Raw genomic sequence first — 27,529 nt, forward strand, 5'->3', positions numbered from 1 at the left:
GACATCACAGAGAAAGAGAACAGAACTCTTCACTGAACTAAAAGAGAAAAGAGCGCCCTCTGAGAGTTGTGATGTGAGCTCACAGTAGCGCCCACGAGACACTAATGCAATGACGGAGAACACTGACGGAACACTGACGGAGAACACTAGCGCCCGCAGGAGAGGTGCACGGGGACACTATTCATATATTCATATAGGCATTTCTGGCCTTGTGTTAAATATTATGTTAAAATGTTAAAAAATTTCAATTACGCTTATGTTAACTAATTTTTATTTTATTGTATTATTATAGTTAGTTTCTAATATGTTGGCACTCTGAGATTCTTCTGAATGAAGAGTGCATTACAAATTAAATTAATTATTATATTATTATTATTATTACTAATGCAATGACATAGAAGCACAGTGAGCAAACATTCTCTGCACTCCTGCAAACATCACTCCTAACAGAAAAAAAACGATTTACATACACACATTTACAAAACACACATTTACAAAGAACAACAGTTAAACTTGCAAGCCCATTCTCAAAGTTTGACAAAACATCATCTAATTTAAATGAATGCAATATTGTTGAAGTTGTAATCAGAGTAATTAATGCGAAAAAGAAGAATAAGAAGTGAAATGAGATTTGTGCTAAGTGTGGAGTGTGATGCTGTGCACGTGCTGCGGGGTCCGCTGCTATGATGCCACTGCTGTGATCAGACCCGCTGAGCCCTCTTTTAAGAAGAGGAACGGAGGCGACGCAACCCATGTCACACACATACACATACACATACACAGACAGACACACACACATGCACACACACACACACACACACACACACACACACACACACACACACACACACACACCACTCATTGACGCCCGAGACCTATTAACAGCCTCACGCGGGTACATTGATTTTCTGTATCAACCAGGATAACGGATTTTAAACACCATACGCTCCTACCCAAAAGGGGTATTTAACTTGTATGTGTGCAAAAAATTGCTGTTGTACAGCGTTATTTAGTGTACTAGACAGCAATTTATTTCTGTGTGTACAAACCCTCATTTAACGAACTGAACGAATTCGATTTCGCGACAAGAATTTGTGAGGTTTATAGAGCTTTCCATAGACATATACAGTGTTGTGCATGAACGCGTTCATTGAACACATTCATTTTTATGAGAACGATGAACTGAACGCAACTTCATGACAAATAATGAATTTGAACGGTGAACGCGTTCATATTATCTGAGGTCTAGCTAAAACATTACGGAATGTGTTCCTTCTACTGAGGAAAGACGCTGTCTAAATCGAATGCTTGTACCATGTAGTTGCTCAGTACCTGTCGTTGGCCATAGTAATTGTTTGTTAAATTGCCCAGACAGACCATGTTTCGGTAAATGACCATATTTGGTAATTGCGTTGGACTCCACTTCTAACGGTGCAATGTTTTGATATCGCTTCACGCCATATTTAGATAGAGTAGCAGTTAACTTCGGGCACATTTTCACATAATTGAACGTTGCACTTTGTTGAAGTTGTGTGCGTCCATGTACACGTGAGTTTGACTTTGTAGCCTACCTTGTCATTATGTGTTTGTTATAGTTTAGCTTTCTCATAATTGTTACGAGCACTGTCACTTAATTAATCTAGCATGATGCACTGTTCGTGAACTCGCTTAGCATAAGCTGCTAATGTACAAATACGAGTGTTACAGGGTTTACCTATGCTAACTTTTAAGCGGTCTTTCATTTAGTGTACATGCCCTTGTTGATCTGAGATTAAGCCAGTAGCATGTCATTGCTGAAGAGGTTAAATTATTACCTTTAGTTCCCTGTATAACTCATTATTTAAATGGTAGGCTACTACAGGGCCTGTTTATTTTCTGTTTGTACTTTACTTTCACACACACACACACACACACACACAAACATACACCCACCTACAATTTATCCCATTCATTGTTGTTAATGCAATACAAAGAGTGAAGAATCTCCATTCTTTTCCATTCTAATCGGATGACCCTCAGTGATTACACATTTCCCAAACCCCCTCTATAACAGTACCCGTATAATTTCTGCGATACCTAAACCAACTAACTCGACTTCGCCCTACATTACCCATGAATCATCGCACACACATGTATACCAAACAAGCAACGTATTCCAAGGCAACAGCTCTCGGTGTCAATATAAAAATGGCAAGTGAAAGCGAAGACAGAGACGCAGACTCAGCGAGTAGGCCCACATCCGATCCACCATTTCCAAAATGAAAATGAACTGAACTATGAACTAGTTCAGAATTTAAATGGTGAACTATGAACGATTCATGTTTACTTGTATGAACTGAACTTTGAACTAGTTCATGAGAGGTGTGAACGTGCACAACACTGGACATATATACAGAAAGGTTGTTAATGAGTTCCACCTCTTGTATCAGCTAATTTTGCGTGTCGGTCTACACAACGGAAAAAAACTGAAAACACGCTTCAGTTGAAATCCAAACAAGTTACCAGTCCTAATCTAGACACCCACCGCTACTGAAATATTTAAGATTGATTGATTAAAGATTTTTCGATCTATAAATGTTTTTAACTGTTTGTCACTTTTTTAATAGCTGGGGCGTTAATAGGTATCTTTACGATAGCATCCCCAACTCAACACCCCCTACATACAATACATCCAGCATCTCTGCCTTAACATCCCCTTCATACAGTGTACCTATGAACCTGTGAACAAATATTGGGCCATTGTTACCTCTGCCAAGGAAGTTATGTTCTCCTGCCATCTGTTTGTCTGTTGGTCAGCAGAATTACGCAAAAACTACAAGGGCCGATTTGTTGGAGGGGTGAAGCACGGGCCGAGGAAGAACCCATTTGATTTTGGAGCAGAACCGATTCATGGGGAAGGTCAATTCTTTTCACTTTCGTTAACATATGGCACCTGGTTCAGTTCAATAATCTGCGCTGAGTGAACAGGAGAGGATCAGAGGTCAAGATGGAAAAAATTTCCTGGAAATAAATATAATCTTTCCAGGCAAATAACATATCCAAGAAAATATTCTCTCTAAGAAAATAGTGAATAAGCTGGGGCGACAGTGGTACAGGAGGTAGAGAAGTCGTTTAGTAATCAGAAGGTTGTTAGTTCAATTCCCTGTCGAAGAGTCTTGAGCAAGACACTGAACCCCTAATTGCTCCTGATGTGCAGTGTGCCATCAGTGTAAATGTAAAAATGTGTATACATCCTTGTAAGTCGCTTTGGATAAAAGCGTCTGCTAAATGACTAAATGTAAATAAGCTATCCAAGAGAAGGCACTGACTGGACTAAACTAAGACTAACATACCTGCGGCACAGGCTCCCTGATTGAGAAGCATTAGTGTAGTTTGATTGAGATGCTTCCTGTGAGCGGGAGTGGGGTTTTGACGCTGTGTGCTGTGTAAAGATGGCCACACACAGACACACACTGCTCCCCCCCCCCCGTCCGTTATTATATTTGTTAAATGTGAAGATGTTCATAAAAACAGGAGATTTTCTGAATAATGTTGATCCAGAATACCATTAAGAAACTCAAAGGTCAGATTATCAGTATGTAGGGCTCTGACCCTTCGAGTTCCTCTAGGTCATGTAGTACATAAAGATACGAGATTGACCACTTCACTCTTTCATCTTCTGGTCTTTGCCGTAATGAAAGGGAACAAAAGATGTTGGTTTTTGTAGGAGTATGTTTCAGTTGTAGTTTTTTTTTTCTTAAATTAACTTTTTCAGTCCTCACTTTAAGTCTCGTTCAGCATTTTATATCCAGTGCATACCGGCCCATTATGCATGCAGTGTGTGAGTATGGTGTTGTCATAGTAACGTAGCCAGATGAAGAGACAAAGGCCTACACATGAAGGCAAGCAGAAGCTCCCTCTTTATCCAGACAAGCCTGTGAGGAGAGATGTGTGTGTGTGTGTGTGTGAGGAGAGCTGTGTGGCCTGAGGCCTGGAGGATTCGAACGGAATAATGGATCTTCATTTCCCTCCAAACTGCTTGGATGAGCACTGGAAGGATTCCGTCATCTCCTCTGCCATATCTGGAGGTATCATGTTGCTTATGGGAATCAGAATGAGAATCAGGTTTTATTGGCCAAGTAAGTTTGCACAAACAAGGAATTTGACTTGGTAAAGTGACTCTCAGTGTGCTTACACAAAATATACATTACAACACAATACAATACAAAACAAACAGTGCAACGGTCTAAGAAGTTTAAGAAAGTATATGGGAAGGAGATGTGAAATCCGTTCAGAGGCCATGGTCTCACAGCAGATATTCAGAGGCCATGGTCAGGCCAGATATTCAGCCACATGCACACCAGTGGTACCAGGGCTGATATTGTGTCCAGTGTATGCCAATATGCTGGGCCCTTAATAATGCCCTAAGCCATTGTCAATTTCATGATGATGATGATATGTGTTTATCTTCTTACTCAGTGTTTACCAGATATGTCTTTAGTTCCCTAGTGGCAAGTCTCCAGGACACCACACTCATCAGTCTGCCAAGCCAAACATGTGTGTGTGTGTGCGTGCGTGCGTGTGTGTGTGTGCGTGCATGTGTGAGTGTGTGTGCGCGTGTCTGTGCCCAGCAGACTGAGTCAGCAAGTGAGATAGACAGGGATGTCATCAATAATTCATAAGCCACAAATACCAGGAGATCTCCAGGTGTCAAAACATGCCCTTTCACTCCAGGGGGGGGGGGGGGGGGGGGGGTTGAGTTGAAGTGTGTTTGTCCTAAGACTGAGAACTATTCTGGTCACTGTTGTCAGTAAGTAAGGGTCCTCTGAGGAGGGGAGCCCAGAGAACCGTGATTGCGCTGTGGACTCTCCGGTGGCGATGCATTATTAATGGGCCAGTAATGGAGAGTCGAGGGAGCGGTGAGACGCGATGAATTATGCCACTTGACTCAGGCGGGGGGACTTGAGCTGTCCATCACAGGGCTTTACTGGAAAGCACCTGGGTTACACAATGCAGCCGTCACCTGGGAACACACGAGGCCTGAGTATGTCTCATAATGATGATGCTTCAGTAAAGCCTGAGTATGTGTCCTAAAGATGTGTGGCTTAAGTAAAGCCTGAATATGTCTCATAATGATGATGCTTCAGTAAAGCCTGACCTTCTGGAGATGAGGGGACACACAGCCATGTTTCGCTGCTCTTTGACTCAGTTGCACAGCTACTGTCACCAAAGCCTTTATTGTCATCAGTTTGCTGCTGTCAGCTTCAACAAAAGACCCGTAACAAATTTTATTTGAAGATCATCACATCAAATCACAGCACACAGTGAATAGTTAGAATGTAATTTTTTCGTTTTTTTTTTTTGGCCTGCCACCCAATAAGCACATGTCAGTGTAATGTAGCTTGAGTTCTTTAAAGACTAGATCTAGTTTGAGTTCTTTAAAGACTAGATCTGGTTTGAGTTCTTTAAAGACTAGATCTAGTTTGAGTTCTTTAAAGACTAGATGTAGTTTGAGTTATTTAAAGACTAGATCTGGGGGGTATTCTTCGTACGTGGTTCAATTAAGTCGATTAAGAGGGAGGGGATGTCCCATTAGCCAGTTTAAATTAACGCGATGATTGATTGAGGACAGCCTATCTCGGTTCTTCCAAGACTGATCCGCGCTCAAACAATGTCCTTAATTCGAACCAGATTTCACTTATCAGGGACTTCACTTACAATGGCTACTAAACTCAAAGAAAGAGCCTCTTTTTTCTCCGCTGGCGAGCAGGAGATGATCATGATCGCTTATGAAGAATACAAGACCATAATCATGGCAAAATCCAACACCGCCACCGCTGCGAGAGCAAGACAAGAAGCTGTGTATGGGGGGATCAGTATGTATGTATGTATGTATGTATGACGGCAAGTGCGACAGTAGTACAGGGGGTAGAGGAGTTGTTTAGAGGAGTCGTTTAGTAATCGCAAGGTTGGTAGTTTTATCCCCCTCTCCTCCTTACCATGTGTGTCCTTACATTTCCTTGTAAGTCGCGTTTGATAAAAGTGTCTGCTAAATGTAAATTTATTAATAAGAAATTCAATACATTGAAGCAGTGAAAAGAAATTGTGTGTATTTCTCTCTATTCTTATCATGAGTCCACCTTAATCATTTTCTACAATAATGATATGCTATGGTGTACTAATAACACTGTCATATAATTATGAGTGCTTTGTTCTCCGCATCGCCGACACTACAAAAATGTACCACTGGCAAAAAAGCGCAAGGCTATGCAGACAGTCTGTGAGACAGTCAATGCTCGGCTGCGGCGTGTGGTGTTTGCAATAAATGGCTCAGGAAGGTCTTGTAAATAAATTATTCCTTGTCGGCAGAATCGATAGCGCTCATATAAGAACTCATCATGATGGAATAACGGATCTTGGCGATCGCGAAGAACTCTCCCTATGAAACGCTAATCTAACTAATATCGCTCCTTGGTCAATGGGATCTCTCAGGAAGGGAGCTGCCATTTTTTTTTCCGAGGGGTGTGGCAAGCTTATCCAGCTTCACTTAAATTAGCCTGCTGTGGAGCAGGTTCAAGTTTATTGATGTGTTGCTATGGTGATTTAGCCAAAGTTGCTTCGAAGAACCGAAAAGGCGGACTTATGTTATCTTATCCTGAAAATGATCTCGATAACTCGCTAAGCGAGTGTTACACGTGTATGGAGCTGACGCACATGAAACTGACGTGGAAATGAGACCTTGTCCTTCGCCTTGGTCCCCCTTGTGTCTGTTTGTGTACATGTCTGCACTACACAGCCAAGACAAATTCCTTGTATGTGGAAACTCACTTGGCAATAAACCCAGTCCTAATTGACTCTATTAAATTATAAATGATGAACAAGATTATTGATAAAATAATGATTATTTATTCAGATTGACCATTAAAGCATAAAAGTTGTAAAAGTGTTTATAAATAGCTGATGACTGCTTTGCTTTGCAGGCAGGCCAACCTTTTCATCTGATCTGATCTTTATCTTTTTTATCTTTATCTTACCGCAGGCCAACCTTTTCGTCTGATCTTATCTTATCTTTATCTTACCGCAGGCCAACCTTTTCGTCTGATCTGATCTTATCTTTAACTTACCACAGACTGAACCTTTTCATCTGATCTGATCTTTATCTTACCTCAGGCTAAATGTGTGACATGCACAAACAAACCAAAGTGTTCTTTCGGATGTCAGCCTCAGCCACTCTCCCTTGGCTGCCATCTTCCGGTTCCTTAGACCCTGCAGTTTTATTCTGTAAATGTTCTCTGTCTCCCCCTGGTGGTCAAATGAACAGACAACTGTTCAGTTTCTTGCACTGTCCCAAACCAGGTGAAGATGAGGAGACAATAAACACCAACGCACAAACTAGTCAGTAGGGGGCAGTGCAAGACAACAATACTTCATCCAAATAAGGATTCATTTCTGTGTATTTTTAGTATGAGTGTGATGGCATTCAGTCTTCACCATACTAGCACTAGAATCACTATACTAGCTAATATAAATGATCAGTGGTCAGTCCAGTACATATATCAAAATCTATTACCACATAAAGCTCTCATGGATTTGCTCTCATGACTGCTCCGATCAGTTCTACACACACACACACACACACATGAGCCGTGCTGCATACTCTATGTGTACAGTCCACACACACACACATATAGATATACATGTAGATATAGTTATAAACATACAGATACATGTACAGCAGCATAAGTTTACTTTAAAGTGAGGTTATGGTAGTGCAAAAAAAAGGCAGCAAAAAGACATCCTGTGAGATGTATTTGTTACATTGGCAGTGCAAGTATAACAGTAAGTGGTTATGGTAAACATAAGTGATTAAAGTGCAAGAGACAGTTTTGTTGCAGAGTCCTGAGTGATTTTTTTTTTTTAGGGGGGGGTGGGGGGTGGGATTTCAGCCTCCTGTCAGACTGACGGATATGGCTGAGGGGAGTGAGGGGAGAGAATTTAGCTTCCTGACAGCTTGGTGTATGAAGCTATTTCTGAGTCTGGTGGTGCGGCAACGGAGGCTTCTATACCTTCTTCCAGAGGGCAGGAGGCTGAACAGACTGTGTGCGGGGTGGCTGGTGTCACTCGCAATCGAGGTAGCTTTACGGGTGAGGCGGGTGGTGTATATGTCTTGCAGGGAAGGGAGTGGGAGTGGGGCACCAATGATCTTACCAGCTGTGTTCACTATGCGTTGCAGTGCTTTCCTGCTGTGTTCAGTACAGCTACTGCCCCACACAGTGATGCAGCTGGACAGGATGCTTTCAATGGTGCCCCGGTAGAATGCGTTCAGGATGGGTATGGGAGCTTTCACTCGCTTGAGCTTGCGGAGGAAGTAAAGGCGCCGCTGGGCTTTCTTCGCCAGTGATGCAGAGTTGATGGCCCAGGAGAGGTCCTCACTGATGTGCACCCCCAGGAATTTGGTGCTGCTCACTCGCTCCACAGCAGCACCATCGATGGTCAGTGGTGGGTGTTCAGTGTGGCTTTTCCTGAAGTCAACCACAATCTCCTTTGTTTTGCTGACATTCAGCAGGAGGTTGTTGTCTCTGCACCACGTGGTCAAAAGGTTGACCTCCTTCCTGTAGTGGGTCTCATCGTTCTTGGTGATGAGACCCACCAGAGTTGTGTCGTCCGCAAACTTCACCATGTGATTGGTACTGTGGGTTGTTGTGCAGTCGTGAGTCAGCAGGGTGAAAAGCAGGGGACTGAGCACACAGCCTTGAGGGGCCCCTGTGCTGAGTGTGATGCTACTCGAGATGTTGTTGCCGACTCGTACTGCTTGGGGTCGCTCACTGAGAAAGTCCAACACCCAATTGCAAAGGGAGGTGTTGAGCCCCAGCTGGTCCAGTTTACAGATGAGTTGTTGTGGGATTATTGTATTAAAAGCTGAACTAAAGTCTATGAAAAGCATTCTCACATGTGAGTCTGCTTTTTCCAGGTGGGTGAGGGCTGGGTGGAGAGCAGAGCAGATTGCGTCCTCTGTGGAACGTTTGGCCCGGTATGCGAACTGAAAGGGGTCCAGGGTGGGGGGGAGGATGGACTTGATGTGAGACATGACTAGCCGTTCAAAGCACTTCATTATGATGGGGGTCAGTGCCACAGGGCGATAGTCATTGAAGCAGGATGGAGCCGGTTTCTTTGGCACAGGTATGATGATGGAGGTCTTGAAATGTGATGGAACAGCAGCTTGACTCAGAGAAGTGTTGAAGATATCAGTGAAGATATCCTTAAGCTCCTCTGCGTTGTGTGTGTGTGTGTGTGTGTGTGTGGTCTGTACACATAGAGTATGCAGCACGGCTCGTGTGTGTGTGTGTGTGTGTGTGTGTGTGTGTGTGTGTGTGGTCTGTACACATAGAGTATGCAGCACGGCTCGTGTGTGTGTGTGTGTGACAGCAGATTAATCAAATTAGACAGGCTGTGTGTGTGTGTGTGTGTGTTTAGGGATAGAGTGAGCTGTCTGGCAGATATATTGGATATTATGACATAACTAATGCGTGTATCTGTTCCGGGTACCTGCTCGACACCAGAGGTTGATGCTCTGAATGTTTGCAGTGGCGTCATAAATAAAACATTAGATGCAGATAAAGGGGACCCTCTGGGGTATGACGCCTGCCCTCAGCATGCTGTCCGTCTAGACCAGGGGTACTCAATTAGAAACCCAAAAGGTCCACTCGCCAGATTTCCATTCAGTCCAGGGTCCGGAACAGTGACGGTCAAAATCCAAAAACATAACTCCAACAAAAACGTTCAAACTATGCACAAAAGGTGATGTGGTCTGGCCTTATTTGTGTGAAAGGTGACACTTTTTTTGTGGTTTAAACTTGGGCATAAAAGGTGTGAAGGCCAGGCGGAGGCACTGATGTAAGTGTTCATTAGTGAGTGTGCTCCTGTATTTGTTTTTCACCATATTCATGGTTGAAAAGGCAGACTCACAACAGTAAGGGAAAAAAGCATGAAGAAAAAAGCAGAGCAAGAATTCACAGCGACCTCAGGCCTGCATGTGCGTGTGTGTGTGTGTAGTGTGTCGCCTCCATATATATAACACGTGTGTGTTGCTGTGAGTTGTTCGTGCAATAAAAACTGACTGCAGTCAGCCTTGTTTGTTTTGTTAAAATCGTGATTTTTGGAATCAACTTTTCGTTTTTTGTCGGGTTTAAAGCACGCCATGATTTAGGTTTGCTGAGAAAAAGATACAGTTCACAAATCTATCTGCCCGCGTTGTTGCCATTGACACACACAACCTGCGTGACCCACAGAGCCCACGGCCAACATTGAGTGAGTGAGTTGTTGTTCTGTCTTGGTAATCATTGTATTACTCCAAAATAAGACCAGGTAGAGTCAGAGTTGGATTCATTGTGTCTTTACTTCACTCGCTTGCATACAACACAGTATACATACATTTCCCCTGATGCAATGCGGGGTTTTACTACGGGTGTCAGCGAGGAACATAATACCATGATACATAACAGTTGTCATAGTGATGTTGCTCCTGATTGGACCTCTGGATTGGACACGGAAGATAGAAACCACATCGAGTAGGAAAAAAAATATATAGCACGAAATCACGCACAAATGAAAACTTGCTTGGATCATGATTAAATTAGAATGTTGATTTTGGCTTCGGTCCAAATTTGATTGCGTCTGGGTCCGGATCCTGACCGCGGTCCGCCTATTGAGTACCCCTGATCTAGACGCCTGCCCTCAACATGCTGTCTGTCTAGACCAACACAGAGTTTGTAAAGGTAAATGCTCTAACACAGACCCAACGCAGAGGACAGTCTTAATGTATATTTAGCCTATCTAGAACAACGCAGAGGACAGTCTTAATGTATATTTAGTCTATCTAGAACAACGCAGAGGACAGTCTTAACTAAGTCCCTGACCCAATACTGACCCAAACTCAAGAGCCATGGACTAGATTACCTGAGCAAGACTGCTGGCAAGAATCAGAGGGAGTTCTAATGTCTGTTGCTGAGATAAACCAAACTAAAGAAATGAAATTGACATAGATGTGAATAAACAACCACAAGCGCCGGGTCCCAAAGGAACACGATGTGACACAGAAACACTGCAGTGATATGGCTGATGGAGACAGGGCTGTATGTGTGTGTGTGTGTGTGATGGAGACAGGGCTGTATGTGTACAGTACCAGTCAAAAGTTTGGACACACCTTCTCATTTTTTGAGAAGTGTTTTCTTTACTTTTATTATTTTCTACATGGTAGATAACACTTTTTTTGTTTAGTACATCATTCCATATGAGTTCTTTCGTGGTTTAAATGTCTTCAGTATTAATCTACAATGTAGAAAATAATAAAAGTGAAGAAAACTCTTCTCAAAAAATGAGAAGGTGTGTCCAAACTTTTGACTGGTAGTGTATGTGTGTGTGTGTGTGTGTGTGTGTGTGTGTGTGTGTGAATGTGTGTGTGTGTGTGTGTGTATGGCTGATGGAGACAGGGCTGTGTGTGTGTGTGTGTGTGTGTGTGTGTGTGTGTGTGAATATGTGTGTGTGTGTGTGTGTGTGTGAATGTGTGTGTGTGTGTGTATGGCTGATGGAGACAGGGCTGATAGGGCTGATGGAGACAGGGCTGAATGTGTGTGTGTGTGTGTGTGAGATGGAGACAGGGCTGATATGGCTGATAGAGACAGGGCTGTATGTGTGCGTGTGTGTGTGTGTCAGTATGTGTGTGTGTGTGTGTGTGTGTGAATGTGTGTGTGATGGAGACAGGGCTGATAGAGACAGGGCTGATATGGCTGATATGGCTGATGGAGACAGGGCTGTGTGTGTGTCAGTGTGTGTGTGTGTATGGCTGGTGGAGACAGGGCTGATATGGCTGATAGAGACAGGGCTGTATGTGTGTGTGTGTATGTGTGCGTGTGTGTGTCAGTGTGTGTGTGTGTATGGCTGATGGAGACAGGGCTGTGTGTGTGTGTGTGTGTGATGGAGACAGGGCTGATAGAGACAGGGCTGTATGTGTGTGTGTGTGTAGGGCTGGTGGAGACAGGGCTGATATGACTGATGGAGACAGGGCTGATATGTGTGTGTGTGTGTGTGTGTGTGTGATGGAGACAGGGCTGATATGTGTGTGTGTGTGTGTGTGTGTGTGTGTGTGTGATGGAGACAGGGCTGATGGAGACAGCGCTCATATGGCTGCTTCAGGCATGTACTGTATTTCAGGCATATCTTGAGAGAACCCTACTGAAGCTGAAATGTCTTTGTTCTGCCGTGCCGCGCCGCGCCGCGCCGTGCCGTGCTAGGGAGCTGAATGAAGATATGTCTGACTCTATTAGCACATCCTGTCACTCTGGAGCACCTGCACTGTGCCAGACCAATGAGCCTTCATCCCTCGTCACAGCTTGACTCACCATTCACGTGTGTGTGTGTGTATGTGTACGTGCGTGTGAGTGCGTGTGTGTGTGTTTGTTTGTGTGTGTATATTTGTGGATACCCAGGTTTGAGGCTCACTTCCTTTGCTTCCTTCCCTACCTTTCACGTGAGTGTGTGTATGTGTGTGTGCGTGTGCGTGTTTGTGTGTGTGTGCATCTTCAAGCAGTTTCACATCGTAACCACTCAAGCACCTAGTGTTATTTCTTTTATCCAGTTCATTAGGTCCTTCCTCCACACTCGTAATTCTCTGGCCAAGTGCATTAAGCGTTGTGTGTAAAGAAGCAATAGACGCCCGGTTTTCTTCTCGAAACGAATCGATGGAAGTTTGGATAACACCAACAGCTTTTGCTAGCGCATCCATAGTTTTGGCATTAGCATCCTCCGAGTTCGTCGTGTTTCTTGAGGTTGACCGACTTTCTCTGGAGTCTTTAGTAGTCTTGTGCGACATCATATAGATGTTTTTATTATGAAGTGTTGAGCACTACACAGTAAACAACAGTAATTTCAGTCACAAAGTAATTTTTTTTAAATTTGTTCATCATTCTTACCGTTAGCCCTTGTACTTGCGAACGTGGCTTGTCCCCTCATGTTATTACATTTTATTGTTTAGCTGCTAGCTAGTCTACTGCTGATCTAAGATTCCTGCGCTAGCAAGAAGCATTTGCTTGCTCAGTTGTAGCTAGCAGTGTTGAAAGCAGTGAAAACACCCTGCTCATGAAATAAATTACATTAAAACATTGAAGTCAATATTGAAAACTCAGCAGCAAGAGCTAGCTACATCAGTTAGCAAGCAAAGGCTTATTGCTAGCGCAGGAATCTAAAGCAAGCTAGTAGCTAGATATGTTACCTACTGGCAGATAACATCGACTGTCATGAGAACTGACTCTTTTTCCTGGAATTAATAAAGTGATCATGGGTCAAATGCCACAATCACCACTAGTATTTAATCAAAACAGGTTTAATGGGTACCGTTACTTCGGTTGGTGATTAAATATCAGTCTTCACCATACAAACACATAACGGAGTTTGGTAAACGGTTGTCGTGAATATGAGACTCTCCTGCTGTCAAATCAGGACCAATCAGAGAAGAGCCTGTCCTGCTTTGGTTCCCGCCCACACAGTGTCAAAACTCCCGCCCACACAGTGTCAAAATTCATAACTCGAGCGAGCAGATAAACTTTTCGCGAGAGCGTATGATACATTCGAGCGAGCAGATCCAGTTTTCGCGAGAGCGTATGACAGTCTCTGCGCTCGCAGTTGTTGAATTTCCTCTTTGCAGCTGCTAAAATTGAGTGCGCAGATGAAATTCACGCTCGTGAAAACCTGAAAGTTGCTTGAATACACGCTTCCTCGCGTGTGTGAGTTTTTATCCTAAAATTACGCCATAAACGTGAACCACTATAGCCCACATGCACATCCCAATGAATCACACAATCATAAACATATAAATGCATTTATTTCACAAGCATAAAGTTTAATTCAGAATATTATTATACACACATGGCATTTGCATCGCGATGATACAAAAACACTTTTATGATTGCCAACGCATGCATGCTTTGCCAGTACTTGAAAAGATCTGCGTAATGTCCTGCGACAATCTGTCGGTGATTTCCTTCGCATGAGTGGTACCCCATATTAAAAACCAGAGTAGGCTAAGTTAACAAATATTGCCTAGGAAAAGTTATATAGCCCGGTGAGCGTCTCCGCTCCGCTGCGCAAACTAAATGCTGTGTGTTTTGTGCCACTTCAAATATTTCAAAATTTCGCCAGGAGGACCATTTTTCGGAATATTGAGATTTCGGAATATCGGGCTTTCGGAACACTGGGCCGTCCCCGGTCAGGCGTCATATACAGATAGCAAGCTAACTAGATGGTTAGCGAACTGATGCAAGCTTTCAACAACTACTTTAATCACTGCCAATACTCGGCCGTTTGGCTGTTTCAGCTCAGAGTAACATTATAGTAGTTTACATATGGCTGTTTCCATTCATAGCAATGTTGTAGTTATAAGCATAACCTAGTTCATAATGTAACCGTTACATCGGTGCACGTATCTTCAGTGCAAGCGTTAACGTTAGTTAGGCTTGCCAATCAATAAAATATGGAAATAAAACGTGTGTCCGTCTAAGAGAAAAATAAAAATATGTCGTGGTTACTTACTTACTTTGACGAGTTGTCGTAGCTTCAGCCATCTTGAGGAGCTTGCGTCTGCGTAACTTGGCAACGTAACGTCACCCAAATTCAAGCCAAGTTCTCGACTATGGCGCAGAAGCGCCGCGATTGGCACAGGTCATTCTCGTTCCGTGGCTGGATTGGATTACTGAGAATGGATTTGAAAGGCGAGGATTGGCCGACGAGACCCGAGCGGTCCTGCTCCAAGTAGGCCTCAATAATAGCAGGCAGGGAGAAGACAGAATGTTTCTCTAAAGAGGAGTCTTGTGTGAAGCTTTGCTGCCACCTGCTGGCTAAACTAAATACAGCAAGTTTGAATGATACTCAACAGAGAATGCAGACACACACACACACCAGTCCACATCAGACAGAGTCACTCATGAATCATTTACCCAGCGACATGTTACTATGACAACATGACTGAAATCACCCAAAGGGTATAAGACTGCCAACTGGTTCTCTCATATCTCTCTCACACACACACACACACACACACACACACACACGCTTCTAAAGAGACCTTTCTTCTCACACCTGCAGTGGAGGCCATTTACATACTACACACACTAGAGGGGAAACTCACCCACACAACTCCTCCTCCTCCTCTCCCCCTCATCCCTCATCTCTCCTCCTCCTCCTCCTCTTCCCCTCCTCCTCCTCTTCTCTCCTCCTCCTCCTCTCCCCCTCCTCCTCTTCTCTCTTCTCTCCTCCTCTTCTCTCTTCTCCTCCTCTCCTCCCCCTCCTCCTCTGCTTTTCTCACCCCCCCCCCGCCCCCGTTAACAAATGGAGGCCAATCAGCAAAAACACACACACTCCACAATCCCAAAATGCAAAAGACACCCTCTAATCAGAGATCATTCCTCTGCTTCCACTCTCAGATCTACTCCAACATGAGAAACAACAGATGAACACGTCAGAAACAGTGTGTGTGTGTGTGTGTGACTGTGTGTGTGTGTGTCAGAGACAGGCCTCCTGGGAATGAAGTCGATTGCAGTTTTAATGACTCGTGTTAAGAAGCACACACATCAGAAACAGTGTGTGTGTGACTTCTTGTGTTAAGAAGCACACATTAGAAACGCTAAACACAAGAGCATTGAACCAAAGAACAGTCCTAGCAGGAAAGAGAACAAAACTAAAACAAAAACCTACAAACTTTGACCTTTAGGGTTCGTGACCTTTGAACTTTGACCTTTAGGGTTTGACCTAAAGGCCTCTTTACGTACAGAAACTCCAGTCCCATCTGCTCTTAATAAACTCGGGGGGAATAAAAGTTTGGTCAATTATTTCTGTTGTTACAATGCTTGTATTTTATATCGTTGGAAAGCCTGTTTATTTACCTTTACAATGATGTCCAACTTGTAAGGATCACACATTTGTGGGATGAGCAGCACAGATGATTATGTGGGAAGCGGCCAAGTAAAGGTTGCCATAATTCTCTGCCCATGTTAAAGAGTGTGTTCCAATATGTCCACAATCTGGGACCCATAGTGCCAGGGTCATGATGTCATCACACACTACCTCCAGGTGTGGGAGTGGACCGGATGGAATGGCCTCAACCCAACTGAACACTTGTAGGATCAGCTTGGGCGTGCTGTACGTGTTAGAGTGACCAACACAACCACACTGGCTGCACACACACACACACACACACACACTAGCTGACCTGTATGTGTTAGTGACCAACACAACCACACTGGCTACACACACACACACACACACACACAACCACACTAGCTGCACACACACACACACACTAGCTGACCTGTATGTGTTAGTGACCAACACAACCACGATGGCTGACCTGTACGTGTTAGAGTGACCAACACAACCACACTGGCTACACACACACACACACACACACACACAACCACACTGGCTGACCTGTACGTGTTAGAGTGACCAACACAACCACACTAGCTGACCTGTATGTTAGTGACCAACACAACCACACTGGCTACACACACACACACAACCACACTGGCTGACCTGTATGTGTTAGTGACCAACACAACCACACTGGCTGCACACACACACACACACACACAACCACACTGGCTGACCTGTATGTGTTAGTGACCAACACAACCACGATGGCTGACCTGCAACGACTCCTGGTTGAGGAATGGAGTGCCATCCCACAGCAACATGTGACCAGGTTGGTGACCAGCATGAGGAGGAGGTGCCAGGCTGTTGTGGCAGCGTATGGATCTTCCACCCGCTACTGAGGCTCCTGACGGTGTATTAAATGAATAAAGTGTAAAATTGCCAATATGTCTTTTTTGTTCCTTGTTACTGATCATGAGTTCAATCATCCAATCCACCAAACAACTCAAAACAAGAGTGAATACCAACAGGAGAATACACTCTTTAACATTGGCAGAGAATTTTGGCAATTACTTGGCCGCTACCCACATAATCATCTGTGCTGCTCATCCCACAAATGCATGATCCTTACAAGCTGTACATTTTTGTAAAGGTAAATAAACAGGCTTTCCAACGATATAAAATACAATGCCAATTAGCATTGTAACAACAGAGGAATAATCGTCCAAACACAAACTTTTTTTCTCCGAGTTTATATCACAAACAGCCTTCCTACACATCTATTCTTTGTGTTAATGTCACAAACAGCCTTCCTATACAAAACCTAAGAAATGAAAGCGTACGTGTAAGTGTAGATGGATGCTGCCCCCTTTTCACGTGGTCCGCCTGAACGTTCCTCTTCCCCTCAGAGTAACAAACCTCTGGCCGTAAACGCTTCTCCTGACTAACACCAGTTACCCAACATCTGGTTAAAAAAAAATGAATTAAAAAATAAAACACGTCATGTTTCTCCTGACTAACGAGTGACCCATCATAGGAAAAACACACACATCACTGCAGATCCTTCTGATGTCATAAGGCCTCCACCATATTTGTGTACATGGCAAAACAAATAAACAAAAACAAGCACACACACCCCTTACTCATAACATCTTAATGAATCCACTGCTTCTTTAGCCGGTCAGGTCCTCAGCGCAGTGTTTTTATCGGTCACTCTCTTCTCTTACACGTAGAAAGGGTTTTATTCACACACACACACACACACACACACACACACACACACACACACACACACACACACACACACACACACACACACACACACACACACAACACACACACACAACACACACACACACACACACACACACACACACACACACACACACACACACACACACACACACACACACACACACACACACACACACACACGATGGGTTAAGGCTGCCTCTGAACCCAACACAACCAGAATTCACTTCCACAGCTTTTTTAGTGTTCAGGTGAAGCTGATCTGGCAGCAGAGTTTGTAGGCCTGTAGAGTTGAGTAGAGTTTGTAGGCCTGCAGAGTTGAGTAGAGTTTGTAGGCCTGTAGAGTTTGTAGGCCTGTAGAGTTGAGCAGAGATGATTTCTCTTGGTACACATGGTGGGGGCGGAGGGGTTGGACATGCTGGCTCAGGTGATAAAGCCACACCCTTCGTCAGTAAGTTCTTAGTAAACACATAGAACAACCTGACCCGTGTGTGTGTGTGTGTGTGTGGCTATCTAAGGGTAAAACACAAATGAAACAAACTGACCGACACCATGACATCAGAAAGATACCTTTTAGGATTTTTTTTTTCTTTTTTAACAGAACGAAAACCTGACAGGCTAACCACAGCCACAGCTCTATGATAAGGACCCCCCCCAACCCCAGGGCTATGACAAGAACGTTATGACAAGAACGTGACTTTTGCGAAGCACAAATGGCTGGAGGGATTCCTAGTCCTGGTCGGCGGTTAAGAGCTGGATCAGCAGTCATCAACAGGCGGCCCCACACTGCGCCTCTGTGTGTGTGTGTGTGTGTGTGTGTGTGTGTGTGTCTGGAGATCCGTCCTCTGTCTGTTTGTGTGTGTGTGTGGGGGTGTGTTTGTGTGAGTGGGGGTGTGTGTGTCTGGAGATCCGTCCTCTATCTGTTTGTGCGTGTCGGTGTGTGAGTGTCTGGCGATCCGTACTCTGTGTGTGTGTGTGTGTGTGTGTCTGGCGATCCGTCCTCTCTGTGTGTGTGTGTGTGTGTGTGTGTGTGTCTGGCGATCCGTCCTCCCTGTGTGTGTGTCTGGAGGCCCATCAGGTTGCCTTTGGACTGGGTGGGTTGGGGTTCTGCTTCGGCCTCCTCTTCTCTCTGGAGGGAAACAACCAACATCATCATTAAAGCATCTGATCTATCTTGGCCGATCACTGCATCTGATCTATCTTGGTCGATCACCGATCACTGCATCTAAGTAGGTCAGACACAGACAGAGAGGGGTAGACACTGACGCAGACAGACAGACAGAGAGAGAGAGGTAGAGAGAGAGGGGTAGACACTGACGCAGACAGACAGGGAGAGAGGGGTAGACACTGACGCAGACAGACAGCCAGAGAGAGGTAGAGAGAGAGAGGGGTAGACACTGACGCAGACAGACAGACAGACAGACAGACAGACAGACAGACAGACAGAGAGAGAGAGAGAGAGAGAGAGAGAGAGAGAGGTAGACACTGACGCAGACAGACAGACAGACAGACAGACAGACAGACAGACAGACAGACAGACAGACAGACAGAGAACACAGCAGGACCACCACAAACATGGCAGCAAGGCCTCCGCTCAGCACCACCATCACAGCAGCACAGGGTGCAAACACATGGGAAAAGCTATGCTGAAGCCCTTACTGGAGCTCCAGACCCCAATGACATGATGGACACCAGACAAATGCTCACCCTCATCTGCACTCGTCTTACAGGCCAGGGGCCCTGGTGAGAACACACATGAGCGCGCACGCGCGCACACACAAACAAACGCTAACTGAAAACATTAACTGATACAAATGAATACAAACGCAATTATATATTGATAATACTGTTTATATAAACCAATGCTATCCTCTTACATATCACTTGTGGGTGAAAGATATGCATTTCCACTCTGTATGAAAAACAACAACAAATCTAATAACTCATATTGTAGCATGAACCAATACGAATCCTTTGTAATCAGCCAATGGAATGTCCAGGGATTAAGATCATCTGCCTTTGGACTGAAAAGTAACAACTCTGAGTTCATTGATGAGCTCAAAGACTCCGACATCATCATTCTAATGGAGACGTGGGATAGGGGAGACTTACCGACTGGCTGCCCTCCAGGCTATGGGGAGTTAACAGTTAACTCAATAAAGCTCCCTGGAGTGACACAGGGGAGGAGCTCAGGGGGAATACTCATATGGTATAAAGCCAAATATACAAACTCTATTGAACTAGTTAAAGAAGGTGATAATTATGCATGGCTTAAGTTAAAAAAAAGACCTGACCTCTAATACCCAAAACATATTCATTTGTGCAATCTACATCCCTCCAGCTGAATCTCCCTACTTTAAGGATCAAACCTTTTCTGACTTAGAGGGAGACATCACCCACTTCCAAACCCAGGGAAATATCCTAATCGTTGGTGATCTGAATGCCCGCACAGCTGAAGAATCAGACACTACTAGCACAAACGGAGACAAATACATGAATAACAAAACTAACACCAGCCTAACTCTTCCCGTAAGGAATAATTACGACAAAATAACAAATAGAAATGGGAAAGAACTTCTGCAGCTCTGCCGATCCCTCAGTCTATACATAGCCAATGGTTGACTAAGAGGGGACTCCTTTGGCCGCTACACCTACAGTTCCTCTCTTGGCAGTAGCACAGTAGATTATGCAATAACAGATTTGGACCCATTCTCTCTCAGAGCATTCACAGTCAAGCAACAAACCCCCTTTTCAGACCATAATCAGATCAAAATTTACCTTAAAAGACCCCACTCTAAACAACCATGCCCCAACTCCAGTAAATTATATAATATAACAACTAACTATAGATGGATGCAAAGCAGACTACCTGCATATCAAGAGGCTATGAGCAGCCATGAAACCCAAGAACACCTAAATTCTTTCCTGGCCCATGCATATCCCAGCAGGAAAGAGGGAGTAAACCTAGCCACAAAGCACCTCACCAATATCTTTCATTATGTGGCACAACAATCGAGCTTACCTTTACAAAAACCAAACCCAAAAAAAAGAAAGCAAGAAAAATGGTTTGACTCCGCTTTTTCCTCATGGATTTGCATTCTAAGACAATTATCCAACCAAAAGCACAGGGATCCAGATAATCAGGACCTACGTATTCAATATGGAGACACAGTCAAAGAATATAAACAAACACTGAGATTTAAGAAAGAGCACCACCTCAAAAACCAAATCAACCTAATTGAAGACTCAATAAATTCAAACAGTTTCTGGGACCACTGGAGGACCTTGAACAAAAATAATAATACAAATAATGATCTAGCCATTCAAGATGGGGATATATGGATCAACCACTTCAAGGATCTATATCAAGAAACCCATATCAAAAACAGACCTTAATAGAAACAATCATTAAGGACTACCAGAACCCATTAGATTATGAAATACAGAAAAAGAATTAGATCAAAAACTGAAAAATTTAAGTGTAGAAAAGCCTGTGGACCTGACGGCATCCTCAATGAGATGCTTAACACACAGACAATAAATTCAAATCAGCCATTCTGAAACTTCTAAATTTAGTACTTAGAGCTGGCTTCTTTCCGAAATATGGAATGATGGACTGATACGTCCCATATTTAAAAGTGAGACAAAACAGATCCACAAAATTACCGTGGGATCTGTATAAATTCATGTCTAGGGAAGTCTTATGTAGCATTCTAAACTCAAGGATCATAGACTTCCTCACAGAACATAATGTATTAAGCAACATTGGATTCCTAAATTTAGAACTACAGATCATATATTCACATTAAACACACTAATTGACAACTATGTACACAAATAATACAAAGATTTATGCCTGCTTTGTGGATTTCCAAAAAGCCTTCGATTCAGTCTGGCACAACGGCCTTTTCTTAAAATTACTCGAAATGGTATCGGAGGGAACATACAATCTGATCAAATCCATGTACACTAACGGGAGGTTCAATTAAAATTGGAACAAATAAAACTGAATCTTTCTTCAGAGACGTGGAGTAAGGCAGGGCTGTAACCTTAGCCCACATTATTCAATATATACATAAATGAATTGTCAAAACAAACAGAGAACTCCCCTGCACCTGGCCTGAAACTACAAGACACTGAAATAAAATGTCTATTTTATGCTGATGACCTGGTCCTACTGTCTCCACAAAAGAGGGGTTACAGCAACACCTGTCAGAATTAGACAAATACTGTGAAACCTGGGCCCTGACAGTAAATCAAACCAAAACAAATGTACTCATTTTTCAAAAAAGGTCCAGGCCACAGAGAGACAACACTATTTTCACAATTGGAACAACCCTATTAAAGAAACAACAATTATACATATTTAGGACAAAAAATTCAAATACAGGTAATTTTAACTTGGCTGTGAATGAATTGAGAGACAAAGCAAAAAGGGCTTTCTATGCCATCAAAAAATCTATACAAATTGAACTACCAGTGGCTCAAAATTTTCCAATCTATCATTGAACCAATTGCACTATATGGCAGCGAGGTGTGGGGTACACAAATTCAACATGATTGGACAAAATAGGACAAACACGCAATTGAAATACTACATACACAGTTCTGCAAGAGTATCCTCCAAGTGCAGAGAAAAGCTCCCAACTCTGCATGTAGAGCTGAATTAGGCCAATACCCTCTAATATTAAAGATCCAAAATCGAGCCCAACATTTCTGGAATCATATTAAAAGTGACTCTTTTCTACAAAGCCCTATGCTGCCAGGAGTTGAACCCACAAAGGAGTCCCCTCTGCTTACTTGTCCTGAGGCTGGGTGAACATCACCCACCAGGTCATTACACAACGACGACCTCAGCCTCAAAACTCAAGATCTGATCCAACCAAATCATTATGAAGAAAAAGAAAATATAGAGATCACTGGGCAAAACTTAGAATAAACTAAACAGACAGTACACCGTGGCAACTACCTGACACAGTGTCTGATAAAAAACTGAGGAAAACTTTAACTAAATGCAGGCTGAGTGAGCACAACCTGGCAGTAGAAGTCGGCCGACACAGACAGACCTGGCTACCCAAAGAGGAGGCTGTGCTCCTTCTGTAACCAGGGAACAGTAGAGACGGAGCTACACTTCCTGATTTACTGCAACATAACCAAAGTCTTAGAGACTATTATTTTGACAAAATAACACAATATTCCCAGAATTCCAACATCTAAATGATCTGGACAGACTCTCAGTTCTACTGGGAGAGAGGAGGACTGGCGTAGGGATTCAGCCTGTCATGAGCTCCACAATAACATGAACCCCCTTCCAGATACTAATTTTGTTTAATAATTAACAAATGAACCTGTTACATGTTTTCTATACCACATTGTTACCACCTATAACTTATTGTTTTGTTTTTATTTATTTATAATTGTGCTTGTACATTTTATGTAAACATGCTTTGGCAACGTTGTATTGTATGCAGTCATGCCAATAAAGCCTTTTTGAATTTGAGAGAGAGAGAGAGAGAGGGGGGGGGGGGGTAGACACTGACAGACAGAGAGAGAGAGAGAGGTAGACACTGACGCAGACAGACAGAGAGAAAGAGAGAGAGAGGGGGTAGACACTGACGCAGACAGACAGACAGACACTGACGCAGACAGACACAGAGAGAGAGAGAGAGAGAGAGAGAGAGAGAGAGAGAGAGAGAGAGAGAGAGCCTTAAGAAAAACCTCTATCAGCCTTAAGAAAAACCCTAACGTAGTTCAACAAAAAACAACACCAGCCTTACACCCACTCCCTGTAAAATACGCATGGAATAATGACAACCTAGAACAGTACATAACGCAACTAAACTCCATCCAAGTTGAAGATAGATATTTACTTTCCTTTTTTACCAAATTTGAAAACAGCAGGGAGAACATCAACTCAGCAGCCGAAAAAATTACAGAAATACTTTTAACTGCAGCTAAAAGGTCATTAAAAAAAGTCAAACACAGCACTACCAAAAAAAGTAAAATCAAGAATTCAAACAAAAACAAATGGTTTGACAAAGACTGTAAAAAATTGCGAAAAGAATTGAGATTAAGTTCAAACAATAAACACAGAAATCCTGCAAATCAAGAAATTCGAACACAATATCTTAACACCCTTCAGAAATACAAATCGCTTCTAAGACACAAAAAAAATGACCATATGAATGCCCAACTCAAAGAAATGGAGGACGCATTAGATCATAACTCCTTCTGGGAACACTGGAATAACTTTGACAAAACAAGAAAAGAAAAAGTCATCCCATTAGTTGATGGAAGAAAATGGACAGAACATTTTGAAAAATTGTACAAAAAAGATAACCTAAATTCTAAACAAAAAACCTTAGAATCTCAGTTAAGAAAACTTGAAGAGACACAAAAGGACAGGCTAAATCAATTAGATTCCACTATAAAATTATCAGAATTGAACTCAAAATTAAAATCCCTCAAGAACAAAAAATCATGTGGCATAGATGGAGTGTACAACCAAATGCTAAAACACAGCACACCTAAATTAAGAGAGGCCACGTTAAAATTATTCAATTTAATCCTGTCTTCAGGCCATTTTCCAGAACAATGGAAGGTGAGCCACATCACTCCAATCCATAAAAAAGGTGACAAACTTAATCCTAATAATTATAGAGGCATCTCACAAGGCAGCAATTTAGGGAAAGTATTCTGTGGCATCCTGACCAATAGAATTCAAAAATGTATCCAGAACAACAATATAATAAATTCATCCCAGATTGGCTTTTCTCAAAACAACAGAACAACCGACCATGTATACACTTTGCACACACTCATAGAGGAACACGTACAAAATGTTAAAAAAGGTAAAATATTTGGCTGCTTTATTGACTTTAGCAAAGCTTTCGACTCAGTATGGCACGATGGACTTATGTTGAAATTAATTGATAGTGGAATTGGAGGCAAAACGTATGACATCATTAAAGATATGTATAAAAACAATAGATGCTGTGTAAAAATTCACAACAGACTAACAGATTATTTTGATCAGACAAAAGGAGTTCGACAAGGCTGTTGCTTAAGTCCAACCTTATTCAATATATATATTAATGATTTGGCCACAAAAATTGAAAGATCTTCGTCCCCAGGTCTTAAACTTCTAAATAAAGAAATTAAATGCCTGCTTTTTGCCGATGATCTCCTCCTACTCTCCCCGAGTCCAGAGGCGCTTCAGGAAAGTCTGAATATTATCAACGAATACAGTATAACATGGGCCCTTCCAATTAACCTGGATAAATCCAAAATCATTGTATTCCAAAAAAGACATTCCAAACACAATAATTATTACAGCTTCACAATTGGCGAAGAAAAACTGGAACAAGTAAAAAAATATTGTTATTTAGGACTAACGATTTCTTCAACTGGACTTTTTGATGGAGCAATAACAGATCTAACGGAAAAGGCAAGAAAAACCTATTACATGCTCAGGAAATCACTACTAAAATATAACCCCCCCATAAAACTCTGGCTAAAACTTTTTGATTCAATACTGAAACCAATATTACTGTATGGGAGTGAAGTTTGGGGAACTAAATTTAAAAATAAATTGGACACATGGGACAAAAGCCACCCCGAACTATTCCACTTGGAATTCTGCAAAAATATACTGGGTGTAAACAGGAGTTGCCCTAACATAGCGTGTAGAGCAGAGTTGGGAAGATACCCACTCCTTCTAGACATACAAAAGAGAGCAGCAAAATTCTGGAACCATCTGCAAATAAGCAAACCAGACAGGCACCACCACACTGCTGCCCAACTGAGGGATGGACACCCAGAGAGAGACCCCTTCAACTACCTTGTCCAAAAACATGGGCTCAGCAAGAAAGACTTAAGCATTGCCTCAAAACTAAAACAGTTAAAAGAAAGCTGTATAGAAAATTACACTAACTGCTGGAAGAATCAAATGAAAGAATCCAGCAAGCTAAATGTATACAGAACATTAAAAAAGGACTGCAAATTGGCACCATACTTAATCCAAATAAAAAATTATAAACAAAGAATTCTATTAACAAAGTACAGGCTCAGCGACCATAGTCTTGCAGTAGAAAAGGGGCGACACAGACAATGCTGGGTGGCTCCCGAAGGGAGACTATGCGTCCACTGCAATATTAACGCTGTCGAAAATGAGCCTCATTTTCTGACGGAATGTACAAAATACCACAATATAAGAAGTGCATATTACAAACAATTTGAATACATCCACCCAGGTTTCATAAACCTAACGAACCAACAAAAACTACCATTCCTCCTGGGGGAAATAGAGACCTGTAACATTTTAGCCTCCGAATATGTGCAGTCCTGCCACATCCTCCGAGAGCAGGCCATACCACCAATAAACATAGGCCTGAACTCATAGTGTTTTTTTTTTTTTTTTTTTGTATCTATTCTTATCTGTCTATGTTTTTTCTTTACGTAATTATTATAATTGTAATGTTTTTTATTTAAGCATTTTTATTTTATGTATTTTTATTTTTTTTTATTATTTAATTAACTTATCTGTTCCTGTATTACCATTGTTGTTATTATTGTTGTTATTATTATTGTTCTTATTGTTTAAGTGCTTTGGCAACAGTGTACCATACATTCATGCCAATAAAGCCATTGAAAATTGAAAAAATTGAATTGAGAGGGGAAGAGAGAAGAGGAGAGAGGAGGAGAGAAGAGAGAGAGAGAGAGAGAGAGAGGAGAGGGGGAGAGGAGGAAGACAGAGAGAGAGGGGAGGGGAAGAGAAGAGAGGGAGAGAGAGAAGAGAGAGAGAGAGAGAGAGGAGGAAGACACTGACGCAGACAGACAGACAGACAGACAGACAGACAGACAGACAGACAGACAGACAGACAGACAGAGAGGTAGACACTGACGCAGACAGACAGACAGACAGAGAGAGAGAGAGGTAGACACTGACGCAGACAGACAGACGGACGTACCGGGACCGTAGGTTCTTGTGGTGTTCCGTGCCGCTGCAGTGTTCCGCCTTGGCGGTCACCTCACTGGTGTAGAACACGTTACACAGTTTGCGAAGAACCCACTGGCCGGAACTATGTAGTCTAAACCTGCAACACAAACACCCTTTACCAGCAGAGAAAACACACACACACACACACACACACACACCACACACAGGGGACGGGACAGACAACACACAAACACACACACGACTAGGGGACACACACACACACACACACACACACCACACACACACACGACTAGGGACAGAACACACACACACACAACAACACACACACACAAACGACTAGGGACAGAACACATAACACACACAACACACACACAGGCATAGAACACACACACCACCAGGAGATATCACATACAACACACACACACACACCCCGGGACAGAACACACAACACACACAAACACGACTAGGGGACAGAACACACAACACACACACACACACACACACACAGGACAGAACACACAACACACACAACACACACACACACACACAACACAAACACACACACAGGGGACAGAACACACAACACACACAAACACGCCACACACACACGGGGACAGAACACACAACACACACAAACGACCAGGGCATAGAACACACACCACCAGGAGATCACACAACAGTGTGTGTGTGTGTGTGTGTGTGTGTGTGTACATACCCACTGGAGCGCCTGGCTGATACACACACTCCTCCGCTTCTACACTCGTCTTCTCTTTCTCATCCTTCTCTTCTTCACTCATCCTCCGTTTCTCATCCCTCTCTTCTGGCTCTGCAGGGGGAGGGTCCCCACATGGCCCCTCAAGGTCCGCAGATTCTACACACACACACACACACACACACACACACACACACACACACACACAC

At 43.0% G+C, this 27,529-nt stretch overlaps 1 long non-coding RNA gene across 1 annotated transcript; it reads right to left on the reverse strand.

Moving 5' to 3' along the window:
• Window positions 1-18,207: 18,207 nt before the first annotated feature.
• LOC122133077 lies at window positions 18,208-26,745 on the reverse strand. Its single transcript, XR_006152529.1, has 2 exons — window positions 26,619-26,745; window positions 18,208-18,778 (listed from the first exon to the last, which is right to left on the reverse strand). It is a non-coding gene; the product is annotated as an uncharacterized LOC122133077 (long non-coding RNA).
• Window positions 26,746-27,529: the final 784 nt, after the last annotated feature.

Source organism: Clupea harengus, chromosome 8 (genome assembly GCF_900700415.2).
Source record: "Clupea harengus chromosome 8, Ch_v2.0.2, whole genome shotgun sequence".
Taxonomy (NCBI): Eukaryota; Metazoa; Chordata; class Actinopteri; order Clupeiformes; family Clupeidae; genus Clupea; species Clupea harengus.